Raw genomic sequence first — 18079 nt, 5'->3', positions numbered from 1 at the left:
ATATAACTGTTGATAATAACTTCTGATATTGTTTCTAGTTCCTTGGTGTTCTTTGTGATCTCTTCCTTTTCATTCATAATTTTATGTATTTGAGCTTTCTCTCTTTTCTTTTGGATTAATTTCGCCAATGGTTTATCGATCTTATTGATTCTTTCAAAAAACCAGGTTCTAGTTTCATTGATACGTTCTACTGTATCTCTGGTTTCTACCTCATCGATCTCAGCTCTAATCTTCATTTTTTCCCTTCTTACGTGTGGAGTTGGTTTGATTTGTTGTTGCTTGTCCAGTTCATTAGGGTGTAGAGACAGCTGCTCTGTTCTGGATTTTTTCAATTTTTTTTTGAGAGGCTTGAATGGCTATGTATTTCCCCCTTAGGACCGCCTTTGCTGTATCCTATAGGTTTTGGATCGAAGTGTCTTCATTGTCATTGGTTTCCATGAATTGTTTCAGTTATTCCTTGATCTCCTGGTTGATCCAAGCATTCTTAAGCAAGGTCGTCTTTAGCTTCCAGGCGTTTGAGTTCCTTCGGAACTTTTCCTTGTGATTGAGCTCCAGTTTCAAAACATTGTGATCTGAGAATGTGCAGGGAATAATCTCAGTCTTTTGTTATGGGCTGAGTCCTGATTTTTGACCCAGTATGTGGTCTATTCTGGAGAACGTTCCATGTGCATTTGAGAAGAATGAGTATTCTGTTGTTTTAGGGTGGATATATATATATTTCTGTATATATCTATGAGGTCCATCTGGTCCAATGTGTCATTCAATGCTCTTGTTTCTTTATTGATTTTCTGCTTCAATGATCTATTTTTGAGAGAGGCATGCTAAGATCTCCAACGATTAGTGTATTCATATCAATATGACTCTTTATCTTGATTAACAGTTTTCTTATGTAATTGGCTGCTCCCATATTGGGGGCATAGATATTTACAATTGTTAGATCATCTTGGTGGATAGTCCCTTTAAGAATGATGTAGTGTCCTTCTGGATCTCTGACTACAGTCTTTAGTTTAAAATCTAATTTGTCTGATATGAGAATCGCTACCCCAGCCTTCTTTTGAGGCCCATTGTCATGAAAGATGCTTCTCCATCCCTTCACTTTCAGTATGGGTGTATGTTTAGGTTCAAAATGGGTCTCTTGTAGACAACATATGGATGGGCCCTGTCATTTTATCCAGTCTGCAACCCTGTGCTGTTTTATGGGTGCATTTAGGCCATTCACATTGAGGATGATTATTGATAGATACGTTTTTATTGACATCGTGTTACCTTTGAAGTCTTTTTTTCTGTAGATTGTCTCTATATTTCTGTTCAATGCTATTCTTGGGCTTTTTCCTCCTTTAAAGAAACCCCCTTAATATTTCCTGCAGTGTCAGCTTGGTGGTTGCATAGTCTTTTATTTTTTATTTATTTTATTTTATTTATTTATTTGACAGAGAGAAATCACAAGTAGTTGGAGAAGCAGGCAGAGAGAGAGAGAGAGAGAGGGAAGCAGGCTCCCTGCTGAGCAGAAAGCCTGATGCGGGACTCAATCCCAGGACTCTGAGACCATGACCTGAGCCGAAGGCAGCGGCTTAACCCACTGAGCCACCCAGGCGCCCGGTTGCATAGTCTTTTAAGCCTTGCCGGTCCTGGAAACTCTTTTTTTTTTTCTTTTAAGATTTTATTTGTTTATTTGACAGACAGAGATCACAAGTAGGCAGAGAGGAAGGCAGAGAGAGAGAGAGAGGGAAGTAGGCTCCCCGCTGAGCAGAGAGCCCAACGTGGGACTCGATCCCAGGACCCCAAGACCATGACCTGAGCCGAAGACAGCGGCTCAACCCACTGAGCCACCTAGGCGCCCGGTCCTGGAAACTCTTTATTTCTCCCTCCATTTTGAATTTCAGTTTGCTGGATAAAGTATTCTTGGTTGCATGTTCTTCTCATTCAGTGCCCTGAATATATCTTGCCAGCCCTTTCTGGCTTGCCACGTCTTTGTGGACAGCTCTGACGTTATTCTGATTGCTTTCCTCTGTACGTAAGGATCTTCTTTGTCCTAGCTGCTTTCAAGAGGTTCTGCCTATAATTATAATTCTTCATTCTTACTATTAGGTGTCTCGAGGACTTTCGAGTATCTGTATCTTGGGGGGAAACCTTTCGGCCTCTAGTACATGAACACTGGTTCCATTCACGAGATTTGGAAAATTTTCATGAAGAACTTGTTCCACTCTATCTTCTAGACTTTTTTCTTTCTCCTCCCTTTCAGGGATTCCAATAATTCTGACGTTGGAACATTTCATGGCATCATTTATTTCCCTGATTCTGTTTTCGTGGCTTCTAAGCTGTTTGTTCCAGGCTTCCCCTGATCCTTTCTCTCTATCTGTTTTTCCTCCAGATCACTAATTCTATCTTCTGTCTCAGTTACTCTAGGGTTGAGAGAATTTAGATTAGATTGGAACTCATTGAGAGCATTGTGAAGCTTATCCCTGGTAGCTTTCAGCTCTTCCCTAATATTGAAAACATGATCTCTGGTCGTTTTCAGTTTAGCCCTAATCAATTCAGTTTGGTCACCCATGGCTTTCTCCAACCTAGCTATTGCTTGGATAATTGTTAGCCTGAATTATCTTTCCGACATATTGTCTATGTTGATAGCCATTAGCTCTGTTGCAGAAGGTCCATCTTCTGTATATTTCTTCAATTAACTATATTATAGCAATCAGCTAAAAGACCTACTCAAGAGGAACCACCTTTTATGAGCTGGTCTGATTTATTTATAATTATATTCTGATCTACCAATCTCCACCTTTCTTTATTGTTTATTTTCCAACTTTTCCAAGCATTTATTTCTGCTTGTGTTAGCAACTTCCAGTTCTATTTTTATTTTATTTTCTTCATGATGAGTATATTCTTTTTATTTATTTATTAAAAAATTAAAAAATATTTTATGTATTTGAGAAAGAGAGCAAACAAAAGAGAGAGAGAGAGAGAGAGAGAGAGAGCGAGAGAGAGCAAGCACACCAGCAGGGGAGGGGCAGAGGCAGAGGGAGAACCTCCCTTAGCGGAGACCCTGATATGGGGCTCAATCCCAGGATCCTGGCATATGACCTGAGCTGAGTGCAGACACTTAATAAGTCACCCAAGCACCACTCATCGTACATATTTTTAAAAATAACATCTTATTTTACTGCTTTTCTGAATTAACTAGAATTCTCAAGCAATGGGGAATAACAACAGCACAGGCATCTCCGTTTTTTATTTTAATAGTGATGAATTTAGTGCTTCATTAATCAGAAAGGTGACTATTTGTTTTTGAAGTTTGAGAGTATTAGCTTCTTTTTCTGTTATTTAAATTTTTATTGTCAATGGCTGCTAAATTTTCTCAAATCTCTTTTTAATATCTATGTAATATGTTTATGCTTTCTCTTTAATTTGTTGACTTAATATAATAAATGGAGAGATTTTTCTGATACTCTGCTGTTCAAGTATTCCTGAAACCTACCCTAATTTTTGTTAGTGTATTATTTTTGATGTCCTAACTTCATATAATGAAAAGGGGTAGTTTTCAATTTTTTCACTCTATTAAGGAGTTAACATTAAAATTATTCTGAAGAACACAGTGCTTATATAGTTTTGATATTATTTTAATGTTTTTTACGCGCGGTTGCTCCGCCGCTTGCCGGGAGCTGGCCCCTCCCCCCAGGGTCTATCTTCCCGTTGCTTTGGATTCACTTCTCCCCCGGTCCTACCTTTCAGAAAGTGGTTGTTTTTCTGTTTCCAGAATTGCTGTTCTTCTTCTCTTCGATCTGCCGATGGATTTTCAGGTGTTTGCAATCTTTAGATAAGCTATCTAGCTGATCTCCGGCTAGCTGAAGTAGTCTCAGCCTGCTACTTCTCCGCCATCTTGACTCCTCCTCTATTTTAATGTTTTTTAAAGAACAATTTTGTTTTGATCTCTCCTTAGGCCCCTAGTCTCTTTATGTGTTTTATACATTCGGGGAATCAATTTCAGTAATTTTCATTTCCCTAAGAAAACATGCATTTTCTATACATTTTCAAAAGAAATTTTGTAAAATAATCATTTTTTTAAAAGATTTTATTTATTTATTTGACAGAGAGATATCACAAGTAGGCAGAGAGGCAGGCAGAGAGTGAGAGAGGGAAGCAGGCTCCCCGCTGAGCAGAGAGCCCAATGCGGGACTCGATCCCAGGTCCCTGAGATCATGACCTGAGCCGAAGGCCGTGGCTTAACCCACTGAGCCTCCCAGGTGCCCCAGAGCCTCCATTTTTGATTGCACCTCATTAATAGCTTTTTTGATTTCAACTTGGTTAGATTTTAGTTCTTTTATTTCTCCAGAAAGGGCTTTTATATCTCCTGAGAGGGTTTCTCTAATATCTTCCATGCCTTTTTTCATCCCAGCTAGAACCTTGAGAATCATCATTCTGAACTCTAGATCTGACATATTACCAATGTCTATATTGATTAGGTCCCTAGCCTTCGGTACTGCCTCTTGTTCTTTTTTTTTTTTTTTTTGGTGTGGTGAACTTTTCTGTCTTGTCATTTTGTCCAGATAAGAGTATATGAAGGAGCAAGTAAAATACTAAAAGGGTGGCAAAGACTCCAGGAAAATATGTTTTAACCACATCATAAGAGATCCCAAATCATGAGGGGGGAGAAAGGGGATAAAAAGAGGTTCAGAAAGAAAAAAAAAAAAAAAGAAAACAATTAAAAAAAGAAAATGAATAAAGAAAAAATATAAAAAAGAAAAAAATATATATATTAGATAAAGTAGTCAAAAAATGTTAAAAAAGAAAAGGGTAAAAGTTTAAAAAATTTACCAGAAGAGGGAAAAAAATTGAAAATGAAAAACAATATTAAATTAACTGCAAGACTAAAGAATCATGGGGAGAAAGCCATGAGTTTCGTGCTTTGCTTTCTCCTCCTCTGGAATTCCGCTGCTCTCCTTGGTATTGAAACTGCACTCCTTGGTAGGTGAACTTGGTCATGGCTGGATTTCTTGTCAGTTTTCTGGGGGAGGGGCCTGTTGTAGTGATTATCAAGTGTCTTTGCCCCAGGCGGAACTGAACCGTCCTTATCAGGGGCTGGGGTGAATATTCTGCTCGGGTCCACTTTTGGGAGCTTTTGTTCCCTGAATGCTTTCCGTAGAGTTCCAGAGGACAGGAATGAAAATGGTGGCCTCCCAGTCTCTGGCCCAGAGGAGCCGAGAGCTGAGGGCTCCACTCCTCAATGCGCCCTCAGAGAACAGCGCCCAATTACTCCAGTCTCCCTGGCCTCTGGCTGTGCTCCGAGCTCACCGAGCCTGCGACCGGTTCAAGGTAACCTCAAGCTGAGAGCTCACTCTTTGGCTCTGTCTCTGTAGCTGGCTTCCCCGTTCTAATACCTGCAAGCTCTGCGACACTCAGACACCCCCAATCCTCCTGTGACCCTGTGGGGCCCGAGGCCACGTTGACCCCACATGGTCTTCACCCCAGTTTAGCCTCTAGAGCAATGTCCCTCAGCGGAACAGACTTTTAGAAGTCCTGATTTTGTGTTCTGTTGCTCCGCCGCTTGCCTGGAGCTGCCCCCTCTCCCCACAGTCTATCTTCCCGTCGCTTTGGATTCACTTCTCCACCAGTCCTACCTTTCAGAAAGTGGTTGATTTTCTGTTTCTAGAATTTCTGTTCTTCTCTTGGACCTCCCGTTGGATTTGTAGGTGTTTGCAATCTTTAGATAAGGTATCTAGCTGATCTCCTGCTACCTTAAGTAGTCTCAGCCTGCTACTTCTCCACCATCTTGACTCCTCCCCCTCAAGATGAGTATATTTTTTAATCCCCATCAGCTATTTAACCCATCTCTCCCACCCATCTTCCCTTTGGTAAACATCAGTTTGTTCTTTGTAGTTAAGAGTCTGTTTCTTGTTTTCTTTTTTCTCTCTCTTGTTTTCCCTTTCCTCATTTGTTTTGTTTCTTAAATTCCACATTAAATTGACATTAGTCCTGTGTAAAATAAATTTCAGAGAGGGGTATTTTTGAATCACAGTTTCCTTGTGTACATCTATCATCCCTTAAACTGTCTTGTATCTTCCATATTGACTTAACTGATCCTTGCTCTATATTTGCCCAGTGATCCTTGAATTGAGAGTGGTAGACTATATCCATGTTAGAGGAATCTGAAATACAAGACAGATGAAGAGGTTTCTTTGTTTCTTTTTTATTTGTTTATAAAGTAAAATTTCAGCTTATTCATTTGTTTATGACACAGTACACAAGAGGCAAAGTGTTTTACATCATAGCTTTCACTTCCAACTCCTTGGAATGTTCATTTCTTTGGCTAAAAGGAGAGACTAGACATGAGAGGCAGGCAATGTTTAGGCAACTGAAATAAGGATGAGGAGGGGGCAGTGCTAATGCCATCTTCATGAGGATGGGCACAAGGGGACTGTTAGTCATAGGCTATTTTCTATAACTTTTAGCTGGAAAGAAAGGAGAACCACTCCTGGATGCTCATGCTGTTCTGGGCTTCAGTCATCCTCATCACACAGGTACATCAGCACTTTCTGGTAGTTGTGCTTGGGGTCTTGCTGGATGCAGTAGTGTAGTCACTTGCCATACTTTCTATTGAAATCAGACACAATTTGCAACATGTCCACTTCCTGGGAGAGAACATGATTGAGTCAAGACTTGATTGCGAGTCCCCTTGCCTTTCATGGAGTCATACATTCAGTCAGCAAAATAGAGGGACTTGTTCTGAATGCACTGGACCAGGTTCACGAAAGCATTTTCCAGGTCTCCTTTGACCTTATTGATACTCTTCAGCATGTCATAAGGGCTATAGCTCTTTACCTTTCAAATACTTTCTGGAAATTTTACAAACTTTGCTTGGTCATGATGCTAATCCACTTGGGTACATCAGTTCCTTTTCTCTTCACTCTATCATAGAGATCCTATGTGTTGGTCAATCAGTTCATAATCAATGACAGAGCCATCCTCTGCTCTTCTACCCTTTGCCAGGGTAACCCTCAGCTTGCAGAAGCCACCAGATGGTTGAGAAATGATGTCTTTCTCCAGGTTAGTCTTGTACATTTCCTTGTAGACTCTGTTAATTTCCTAAGGCTCCTGTTTGGTCTTTGAGCAGATGTTCTCAATGAGGAAGTCCTCATCTGTCCCCAGCCTCTTCATGGAGGCCTTCAGCTCAGAGGCATCACACTGAGAATCTGTTTTCAATAGGCTCCAAATCATGGTCCTCAGGTGCCCAGAAAAGGCTGACTTCATTGCTGATGCAAGTTCATTTTTGGTCCTTCTCTCATAGTTGAAGGCAATATACTGTCTTTGTTCATTGCTGTGGTTCGTCAAAATGTTGACAGTAGTAACCTCAACCACACTTTTGGTTTTGATGGCCTTTTCAATGTTCAGAACAGCATACTCAGCACCAAAATTGGTGTGTGCTTTGACTGACCCATCTGCACTTTGGGGGATAAGTTGATCACCCTCCAAGCTGAGCTTGCAGAGAATCTTGTGAATAATAAACATTTTGAAAGAAGCTGGGCCAATCTTCGAGTGTCCCCAGTTATGGGGCTAAGAGATGAAGAGTTTGAGGCTGCTCAGCTAGGACTTAATGTCACCTGGTTAGTTATTGTGAATTTCATCTCTGAGTATTGAAGAAACCTACCTATGAGATAACTGAATCACTGTTGGTAGCCTTTGAGATACTGTGGTGAATGTGAATGGAGAGGATGTTGGAGATGAAAAATTTTATTTATATCATCTCATATTGGGGAGGGGCCTACTTTTTAAAAAATAATGTTTATTACCCTGGAATATCACATATATACTATATACAGTATGTTCACTCTTATAAAACCACACTGTCTCTTTTCAGGAAATTCTCAACCTTGGACTTTATACTTCTAGACCTTTATATGTCACTGCCTATATCATCTCTCCACTTGGATACTTAAATGTCCCTGTCATCTTAAACCCAATATGTTCAAACTGAATGCATTATAAAGTGTCCTCCTGCAGTATTTTTTCTTTGGTCACATATCAGTGACATCACCCTTCTTGAGTTCTTGGGCTAGGAACTCTGTAGTCATTCTTTATTTCTTCTCACTTTTCACCCTCACACTCAGTTGACCACCACTTCCTATTTTGTCAGTCCTACCCAGACTTGTCTCCTAGTCCTAAGTTCCCCTGTCCTCAGCTGGATTTATCCTGGCTCTGGATACCTTGCATGTTGACTGCTTCCAGCAGCTTTCTAATTAGTCTTTCCTTACCATCAGTCCTTCTACATTGCTATTGGCTTCAATATCTCCCTATCAACAAACCTGTCATGCCATTTCCCTGGCTTAAAGCTCCTAGTGTCTCTTCTTGGTTTATAGAATAAAATTAAAATTATATTTAAAATTGATATTTAGGCTACAACCTCCTTAAGCTGTTTTCTCTACTACTTATCTCTTATGGGATTTCATCCCTCGACTGTTATCACTAACCTTGATCATCCCACCCTCACTCCTGATTTTGCACATACTATTCCTGTTGCTATTTTTCTTCTCCACTAGGCACACTCTCCTATACATACTGTAAGATCTGGTTGAAGTGTCATCTCCTTTGATAACTTTCTCTGACTTCCCCTGAGGTTTAAGTCATTTATTTTAGTGCAATCACTTGCATCTACACAGGGCTTACCTATAGCTCTTATATTCAAATTCTTTGATAATGGACCTATTGTCCCATCACCCCATTGTCCTACCCCATCTGCATGCCAATGTTAACTTTTTTGCTCATATTCGTATCATTAGAGCTATTGGATGCAACAATGAGATATTCTAGGATATTCTAGGATATAGATATTCTAGGATAAGAAACTTGAAGTGGTTCAGAACCTTTAGGGAAGACTTTCCCTCTCTTGGGGCCATAGAGAGCATTAGACTATTTAAAAATTTTTTAATTAACTTCAATTTGGTTATCATATAGTGTATTGTTAGTTTTAGGGATAGAATTTAGTGATTTATCAGTTGCATATAATACCCAGTGCTTATTACATCAAGTACCCTCCTTAATGTCTATCACCTAAATACCAAATCCCTCCTCCAGCAACCCTCAGTTTTTTTCCTATAGTTAAGAGTCTCTTATGGTTTTCCCCCTCTCTGTTTTTATTTTATTTTCCTTATCTTCCCCTATGTTCATCTGTTTTGTTTTTAAAATTCCAAATATTAGTGAAATCATATGGTATTTTTCTTTCTCTGACTGACTTATTTTGCTTAGCATAATATCCTCTAGTTCCACCCTTGTCATTGCAAATGGCAAGATTTCATTATTTCTGATGAGTAATATTTGATGGCTGAGAAAGTAACATATTCTTTAGTCATTCATCTGTCGATGGACATCTGGACTCTTTTTGTAGTTGGCTACTGTGAACATTGCTGCTATTGTGGACATTGCTGCTCTAACTCTAAACGATAGAGTCCACAGGCTCCTTCGAATCACTGTTTGTATGCTTTGGGTAGATACCTAGTAGTGCAATTTCTGGGTCATAGGGTAGTTCTATTTTTAACTTTTTGAGGAATCTCCATACTGTTTTCCAGAGTGATTGATTATTAAGGGCTCTGACTCGAGCTCTGTGGTACCTGAGACCCTGTGTCAGACTAGGGTTTCCCCAATGTTTTTTTCTGCATGTAACTTTTCTTTTGAAGAGAATCTACTGCTAGGCAAGGAACACACAGATAGAAATGGTATTCAGCACAAATACTCTCTGAATCATCAGAAAAGACAAAAGTACATGTTTTTGCTTCCTTATCAACATTAGTTTCTCTTACATTTGTCCTCTTGTTTTTTTTCCCATTTAAAAAATTTATTTTCAGCATAACAGTATTCATTATTTCCCCCCCACACCCAGTGCTCCATGCAATCCCTGCCCTCTCCAATACCCACCACCTGGTGCCCTGACCTCCCACCCACCCGCCAATTCAAACCCCTCAGATTGTTTTTGAGAGTCCATAGTCTCTCATGGTTCACCTCCCCTTCCAATTTACTCCAATTCCCTTCTCCTCTCTAACTCCCCATGTCCTCCATGCTATTTGTTATGCTCCACAAATAACTGAAACCATATGATAATTGACTCTCTCTGCTGGACTTATTTCACTCAGCATAATCTCTTCCAGTCCCATCCATGTTGCTACAAAAGTTGGGTATTCGTCCTTTCTGATGGAGGCATAATACTCCATAGTGTATATGGACCACATCTTCCTTATCCATTCATCCGTTGAAGGGCATCTTGGTTCTTTCCACAGTTTGGCGACCGTGGCCATTGCTGCTATAAACATTGGGGTACAGATGGCCCTTCTTTTCACCCATTTACTTATTGTTGAAGTTCTGTAGTAGGTCTTTGATCCATATTGAGTTAAATTTGTGAAAGGTCTGTAATTAGATTTATTTTTTTTTTATATGAATGTCCAATTCTACATTTGTGGAAAATATTTTCTCTGTTAAATTGCCTTTGCTCTTTGTCAAAGATCAACTGTATGTGTGTTGTCCTACCTGTGGAATTTCTATTCCGTTTCATTGATCTTTATGTATATTCTATTATCAATACCCTGCTGTCTTCATTAATTTATCTTTATAATGAGCATATAGTATTTGACCTTTAATTATTTCTTCTTCCATGTTCATACTTTCTTTGTGTATGTAGAGTAAGTTTTCTCATAGGTACACAAAGGTAAACTCAAAATGGATAAAAGACCTCAACGTGAAACAGGAATCCATCAGAATCCTAGAGGAGAACATAGGCAATAATCTCTTCGATATCAGCCACAGCAGCTTCTTTCAAGATATGTCTCCAAAGGCAAAGGAAACAAAAGTGAAAATGAACTTTTGGAACTTCATCAAAACCAAAAGCTTCTGCACAGCAAAGGAAACAGTCAAGAAAATAAAGAGGCGACCCATGGAATGGGAGAAGATACTTGCAAATGACAGTACAGACAAAAGGTTGATATCCAGGATCTATAATGAACTCCTCAAACTCAACTCACACAAAACAGATAATAATATCAAAAAATGGGCAGAAGATATGAACAGACACTTCTCCAATGAAGACATACAAATGGCTATCAGATACATGAAAAAATGTTCATCATCATTAGCCCTAAGGGAGATTCAAATTAAAACCACATTGAGATATCACCTTACACCAGTTAGAATGGCCAAAGTTAACAAAACAGGAAACAACATGTGTTGGAGAGGATGTGGAGAAAGGGGAACCCTCTTACACTATTGGTGGGAATGCAAATTGGTGCAGCCTCTTTGGAGAACAGTGTGGAGATTCCTCAAGAAATTAAAAATAGAGCTTCCCTATGACCCTGCAATTGCATTCCTGGGTATTTACCCCAAGGATACAGATGTCGTGAAAAGAAGGGCCATCTGTACCCCAATGTTTATAGCAGCAATAGCCACAGTCGCCAAACTGTGGAAAGAACCAAGATGCCCTTCAACGGATGAATGGATAAAGAAGATGTGGTGTATATACACAACGGAGTATGATGCCTCCATCCGAAAGGATGAATACTCAACTTTTGTAGCAACATGGACGGGACTGGAAGAGATTATGCTGAGTGAAATAAGTCAAGCAGAGAGAGTCAATTATCATATGGTTTCACTTATTTATGGAGCATAACAAATATCATGGAGGACAAGGGGTGTTAGAGAGGAGAAGGGAGTTGGGGGAAATTGGAAGGGGAGGTGAATCATGAGAGACTATGGACTCTAAAAAACAATCTGAGGGGTTTGAAGTGGCGGGGGGGGGGTGGGAGGTCGGGGTACCAGGTGGTGGGTATTATAGAGGGCACGGATTACATAGAGCACTGGGTGTGGTGAAAAAATAATGAGTACTGTTTTCCTGAAAATAAATAAATTGATAGCTGTAATAAGAAATATTATAAAAAAGACATACGAAAAAATGTTCATCATCACTAGCCTTCAGGGAGATTCAAATTAAAACCATATTGAGATATTATCACCTTACACCACTTAGAATGGCCAAAATTAGCAAGACAGGAAACATGTGTTAGAGGGGATGTGGAGAAAGGGGAACCCTCTTACACTGTTGGTGGGAATGCAAGTTGGTGCAGCCTCTTTGGAGAAGAGTGTGGAGATTCCTCAAGAAATTAAAAATAGAACTTCCCTATGACCCTGCAATTGCATTCCTGGGTATTTACCCCAAAGATAGAGATGTCATGAAAAGAAGGGCCATCTGTACCCCAATGTTTATAGCAGCAATGGCCATGGTCGCCAAATGGTGGAAAGAACCAAGATGCCCTTCAATGGATGAATGGATAAGGAAGATGTGGTCCATATACACTATGGAGAATTATGCCTCCATCAGAAAGGACGAATACCCAACTTTTGTAGCAACATGGATGGGACTGGAAGAGATTATGCTGAGTGAAATAAGTCCAGCAGAGAGAGTCAATTATTATATGGTTTCACTTATTTGTGAAGCATAATAAATAGCATGGAGGACATGGGGAGTTAGAGAGGAGAAGGGAGTTGAGGTAAATTGGAATGGGAGGTGAATCATGAGAGACTATGGACTCTCAAAAACAATCTGAGGGGTTTGAATTCGCGGGTGGGTGGGAGGTTGGGGTACCAGGTGGTGGGTATTGGAGAGGGCAGGGATTGCATGGAGCACTGGGTGTGGTGCAAAAATAATGAATACTGTTATGCTTACAATAAATAAAAAATAAATTAAAAAGAGATTTTATTTATTACGTATTTGAGCGAGTGGAGAGAGTGAGAGAGAGACAGCACAAACTGGGGGAGGGACAGAGGGGTAGGGAGAAGAAGACACCCTACAGAGCAGGGAGCCTGATGCGGGGCTTGATCTTAGAATCTGGGATCATGTTCTCGGATCATGATGTGATGCCAGGTGCCACAGCAGATGCCTGAACAAGGACATGAACTCTGGACCCTCAGATTCAAATTTTGAGCACATTTATAAAAGTATAGTTTGTAGACAAAGGAGGTAGTATTCTTTTTCCATTCCACACTAGTAAAACATTACCCACAGTGGTGTGTTTAGTGGTAGTTGCTACTTTAAAAAAATTATTTATGCGGTGCCTGGGTGGCTCAGTGGGTTAAGCCTCTGGCTTTGGATCAGGTCATGGTCTTGGGTCCTGGGATCAAGCCCTGCATCAGGTTTTCTGCTAGCAGGTAGTCTGCTTCCCCTCCCTTCTGCCTGCCTCTCTGCATACTTGTGATCTCTTTGGCATATAAATAAATAAAATCTTTAAAAATTATTTTATTTAAATTCAATTAATTAACATATAGTATATCATTAATTTCAGAGGTAGAGTTCAGTTATTCATCAGTTGTGTGTAACACACAGTGCTCATTACATCACATGAGCTCCTTAATATCCATTGCCCAGTTACCCATCCCCTCACCTACATCCCCTTCAGCAACCCTCAGTTTTTTTCCTATAGATAAGAGTCTGTCATGGGGAGTTGATGCTTTTAAAGGGGGCTGTATACACTGGAGCATGCTCAGTCTGGATGTCAAACAAAGGCGAGAACAAATACCACAGAAGAGAGCAGGTACAGAGAAGACATTTACAGAAGTAGGGGTGCAAGGTACATGTGATCCTACAGACTTCTGTCACTTGTGAAGAGGCATGCTTCAGGTGCAGCTGGAGGCACCATGTATTCTATTTCAGGAGGGGAGCTCAATCCCCAGCTGCCTTGCATATTTATGGAGGGGATGGGAGTAGACAAGGAACAAGGAACTTGAATTTAGAGTTATAGCTCTGGTGGTGTCAGAAATATCATGTTTACTGATGAAAATCACCTGGGATGTCCAAAGATCAGTGTGGCTCCAGTAAGAGGGCTTGAAGCTCTTTCTGCTGAACCATGTCATTGTCCAGCTAGTTGATTAAGAGCTACAGGGTCATTCACCAAACAAACTGGTTGCTTGGTCTTTAATAGAACATCAAGGATGAAGGGCAGAATATATATATATATATATATATATATATATATATATATATATTCTGTATATATATTCTGTATACACACACACACACACACACATATATATATATATATATATATATATATATATATATATATATGAAGTGGTTTAAGAAACTGGCTGTGTTTGCTTATAGAAAAGGAAAACAATGGATGACATAATATCGGTCTTCAAATATTTGAAAGACTGTTATGCAGAAGAGAGATTGAGCTCATGTAATATCATCTCAAAGAAGATAAAGGGGAACTTGGTTCAGATTTGCAAACTAAAATACATCCTGGTGAATTATAAAGAAATCTTTTTTCCTAGCTTAAATAGTATTTTTATCTGTTCAGTTCAAGACCTATGGTTGTAGCATGACCAGAAATTCATATGCTGATTTTTTCCCCTATTTCATGTGATAAACAGGAGGGTGGCACCTGCTTCTCCATGCATCAGTTCCCTCTAACACAATAAAACCCACAGCTACCCTGGTCTACCCTCAGAATTTCTTTTTTTTTTCTCACACAACTCCTAATGGAAAGGGCTAAAATACTTATAATATATGGAAAATGATATTTTAAAATAAAATTTAAATATAAAGAATTAAAAAAAATTAAATTCAAGTTAATTAACATATAGTTTATTATTCTGGAGTAGAATTCAGTGATTCATCAGCTGCATATAACACCCAGTGCTCATTACATCAAGTGCTCTCCTTAATGTTTGTCACCCAATTATACCTTCTCCCCACTCACCTCCCCTCCAGCAACCCTAGTTTGCTCCCTAGAGTTCAGCAGCTCTTATCGTTTGCCTCTCTCTCAATTTTCATCTTAATTTATTTTTCCTTCCCTTATTCTCTGTTCATCTGTTTCTAAAATTCTACATATGAGTGAAATCATATACTCAGGATTTCTAAGACTGTCATTTTACTTAGATCTTTACATAACTGAATCTTGGAATAATAAACTCTGCCCACTGTGACCAGACAGTGGCACAAGTGTATCTTATTCATGTTGCCTTGCACATTGAGGCTGAGATTTAGTAAGGTGTGAAGGTGAGCAAATTTTCCAAAGGCAGAGATCATTGACAAATAATAACTTTTTAAATAAAGATTTATTTATTTGTCAGAAAGAGAGAGAGAATGAGAGTGAGTGAGCACACAAACAGGGGAAGTGGCAGGCAGATGGAGTAGTAGGCTTTCTGCTGAGTAAGGAGCCTGATGTGGGACTTGGTTCCAGGGTCCTGGGATCATAACCTGAGCTAAAGGCAGATGCTTAACTGACTGAACCACCCACATGTCCCAACATATAATAATTTATATAATTTCAGATTGCCATCCCATTAGCCATCCTGTTCTCTTCCTGCTCAATGACCTGGAAAAACAGTATCTATTATGTTCCTATCCTCTGTGATGCTGACATGGACCAGTCATGGTTGGTCAGGGAAATGCCCTTTGAGATATGTGATCATAACTGCAGGATTGAAGAAGAGTTGCAGTTTTGGTTGAGTGGCTTCCTGAAGGAGCTATTTGTTATGACTGAAGGGAAAGTGATTTTTTAAGAAGATTTTATTTATTTATTTGACAGGCAGAGGTCACAAGTAAGCAGAGAGAGAGAGAAAGAGGAGGAAGCAGGTTCCCTGCTGAGCAGAGAGCCCAATGCAGGGCTCTATCCCAGGATCCTGGGATCATGACCTGAGCCGAAGGCAGAGGTTTTAACCCACCGAGCCACCCAGGTGCCCTGGGGAAGAGATTTTGAAGTTGGTATTATTCCAGGTGGAATATTTTCCTGTATTTCACAGCTGAAGCCAATAAACCCACTCCTCCATCTATCCATGGGACACTGTTTTTTACAATATAACCCAGGTCAGGTTGCGTCTTAGTCTGGGCAGAGTCATGGTCAGGCCGACCCCATACAAATTTTGAGGTTGTCTCTGGTGTTCTTGCCCTTCCTCTAGCATTGATTGCTAGGTGGTTCTCTGCTCTATAGAGATGAAAGTGAGCCCGTTACAGACAGGAGAGTTTGCATATTGGTAAAATTCTCAACACAGTCAATCTTTTTCTTCACTGCTGTATTACTTGAGGCATGGAAGACAACATTTTACCAGAAATGGTTGGAAAGACTGGTAAGTGAGCACTTTGGGAGCATGTCTCTATGCCTAACTATCAAATACCTCCTTTTGACTGTTGCTTCAGGTTAAAAGAGTCAAAAAGAAAAGGTGGAACTCATGAAGGACTCTCCTGCCTCCCTGCCAAGCCCAAGGTGGAGCCACATTCTGGAGGCATCAGTTTAGTTCAGTATAATTGAGAGAAATTCAATCTAGGAAAAGAATCTCAGTATTTAGGGTCATTAGTTCATTCAGAAGCATATTTTGAGACCCTACCTCATATAGGACACCAAGCTAGTCATTGGGTTGCAAGTATGAAGAAGACATGGTCTCTGCCCTCAAGGAGTTCATAATCTTATGCAGGGTGTAGACATGCAACAGCCACCTAGAATATGAGGTAATGATTCCAATCCAGGTGTTCCCAAATTGCTGTGGAATGACAGATGGGGGAGTAACCCATTCTTCTCAGGAAGGTCATGGACCATCTCTCAAGATATGCTGCTGAAGCAGGGCCTTGTTTGTTAGATTCTTCCATTCCTCACTTTGCACAATGTTGGACATGTAGAAGTATTCAACAAATTATCTGTTGATCATATATTCTAGGGCAGGGGAAACATCCTGAGGATGGAAATGATTCTAATGGTGTTGGTAACTATTGGTAGCCTAGACTTTCAATGGAATGGGAAAGAATGTGGAACATGTGTAGGGAAGGCCACATGAGAAAGGCCTCAAATGCCATGCTAAAGAATTTGGAGATCATCTGGCACCTCACCAAGAGGAACAGAAGGGTTTGAAAAACTTTTTAAAAAAGATTTTTATTTTTTTATTTGAGAGAGAGAGAGAGCAAGAGCACAAGTAGGGGACAAGTGGGAGAGAGAGGCTGCACTGAGCGTGGAGCCTGATGAGAGATTCACAACCCTAAGATCATGACCTGAGTTGAAATCAAGAGACAGATGCTTAAGTGACTGAGCCACCCAGGTGCCCCTTGAAAATTAAAAAAAAAAATATTTATTGTACATAAACAATGAATCTTGGAACACTGCATCAAAAGATAATGATGTATTTTATGGGGATTAACATAACACAATAAAAAAGATTTATTTATCTTTATTTGTTTTGTAAATATTTATTTATTTTTAGGGGGAAGAGATAGGAAGAGGGGGGAAGAGGGATATATATAGAGAGAATCCCAAGCAGACTCCCTGCTGAGCCTGGAGTCTGATGCAGGACCTGATCTTATGACGCTGAAGTCATGACCTGAGCTGAAACCAGGAGTCAGATGTTCAACTGACTGAGCCACCCAGGTGCCTTAGGACTTGAAATGTTTTAAAAATTAAATTAAGCCAGAGTCTGTTGAATAGATAATATATTCCCATGATTCAAAATTTAAAAGACATAAAAGGATATACAGAGATGTATTGCACTCCTACCCTTGTCTATCATTGCTGGCAATGATTTACCCTAGGCAATCAGTGATACTCATATCTGTAGCCTTCCAGAGGTAATCTATTGACATCCAGGCAAATATTTACATGTAAATGTTTTACAATTTCCCTCTACAAATTATGGAATATATACTTTTCTGGAACTTACTTTTCTCACTTAATACTATCTTTTGGAGATTGTACTAACATGTAAAGAATGTCTTCATTCCTTTATGCTGATTAGTATTCCATCATGTGGGTGTACCGTAATTTATTTAACCAATCCTCTATTAATGGACTCAAAAAAATTTTTTTTAATTTTTTATTTTTTATAAACATATATTTTATCCCCAGGGGTACAGGTCTGTGAATCACCAGGTTTACACACTTCACAGCACTCACCAAAGCACATACCCTCCCCAATGTCCATAATCCCACCCCCTTCTCCCAACCCCCCTCCCCCCAGCAACCCTCAGTTTGTTTTGTGAGATTAAGAGTCACTTATGGTTTGTCTCCCTCCCAATTTTTTTTTAAAGCAAGTAGTGCAGGATCATATTTCTGTTCAGGAAAATAAC

The 18079-nt window shown here is 39.7% G+C and overlaps 1 pseudogene; it reads right to left on the bottom strand.

Moving 5' to 3' along the window:
• Positions 1-6494: 6494 nt before the first annotated feature.
• Positions 6495-7533, bottom strand: LOC106004116 (annotated as a pseudogene).
• Between the last annotated feature and the right edge of the window lie 10546 nt (positions 7534-18079).

Source organism: Mustela putorius, unplaced genomic scaffold (genome assembly GCF_011764305.1).
Source record: "Mustela putorius furo isolate JIRA1106 unplaced genomic scaffold, ASM1176430v1.1 tig00000695_pilon_pilon_pilon, whole genome shotgun sequence".
Taxonomy (NCBI): Eukaryota; Metazoa; Chordata; class Mammalia; order Carnivora; family Mustelidae; genus Mustela; species Mustela putorius.
This window is presented reverse-complemented; position numbering and strand designations above follow the sequence as displayed.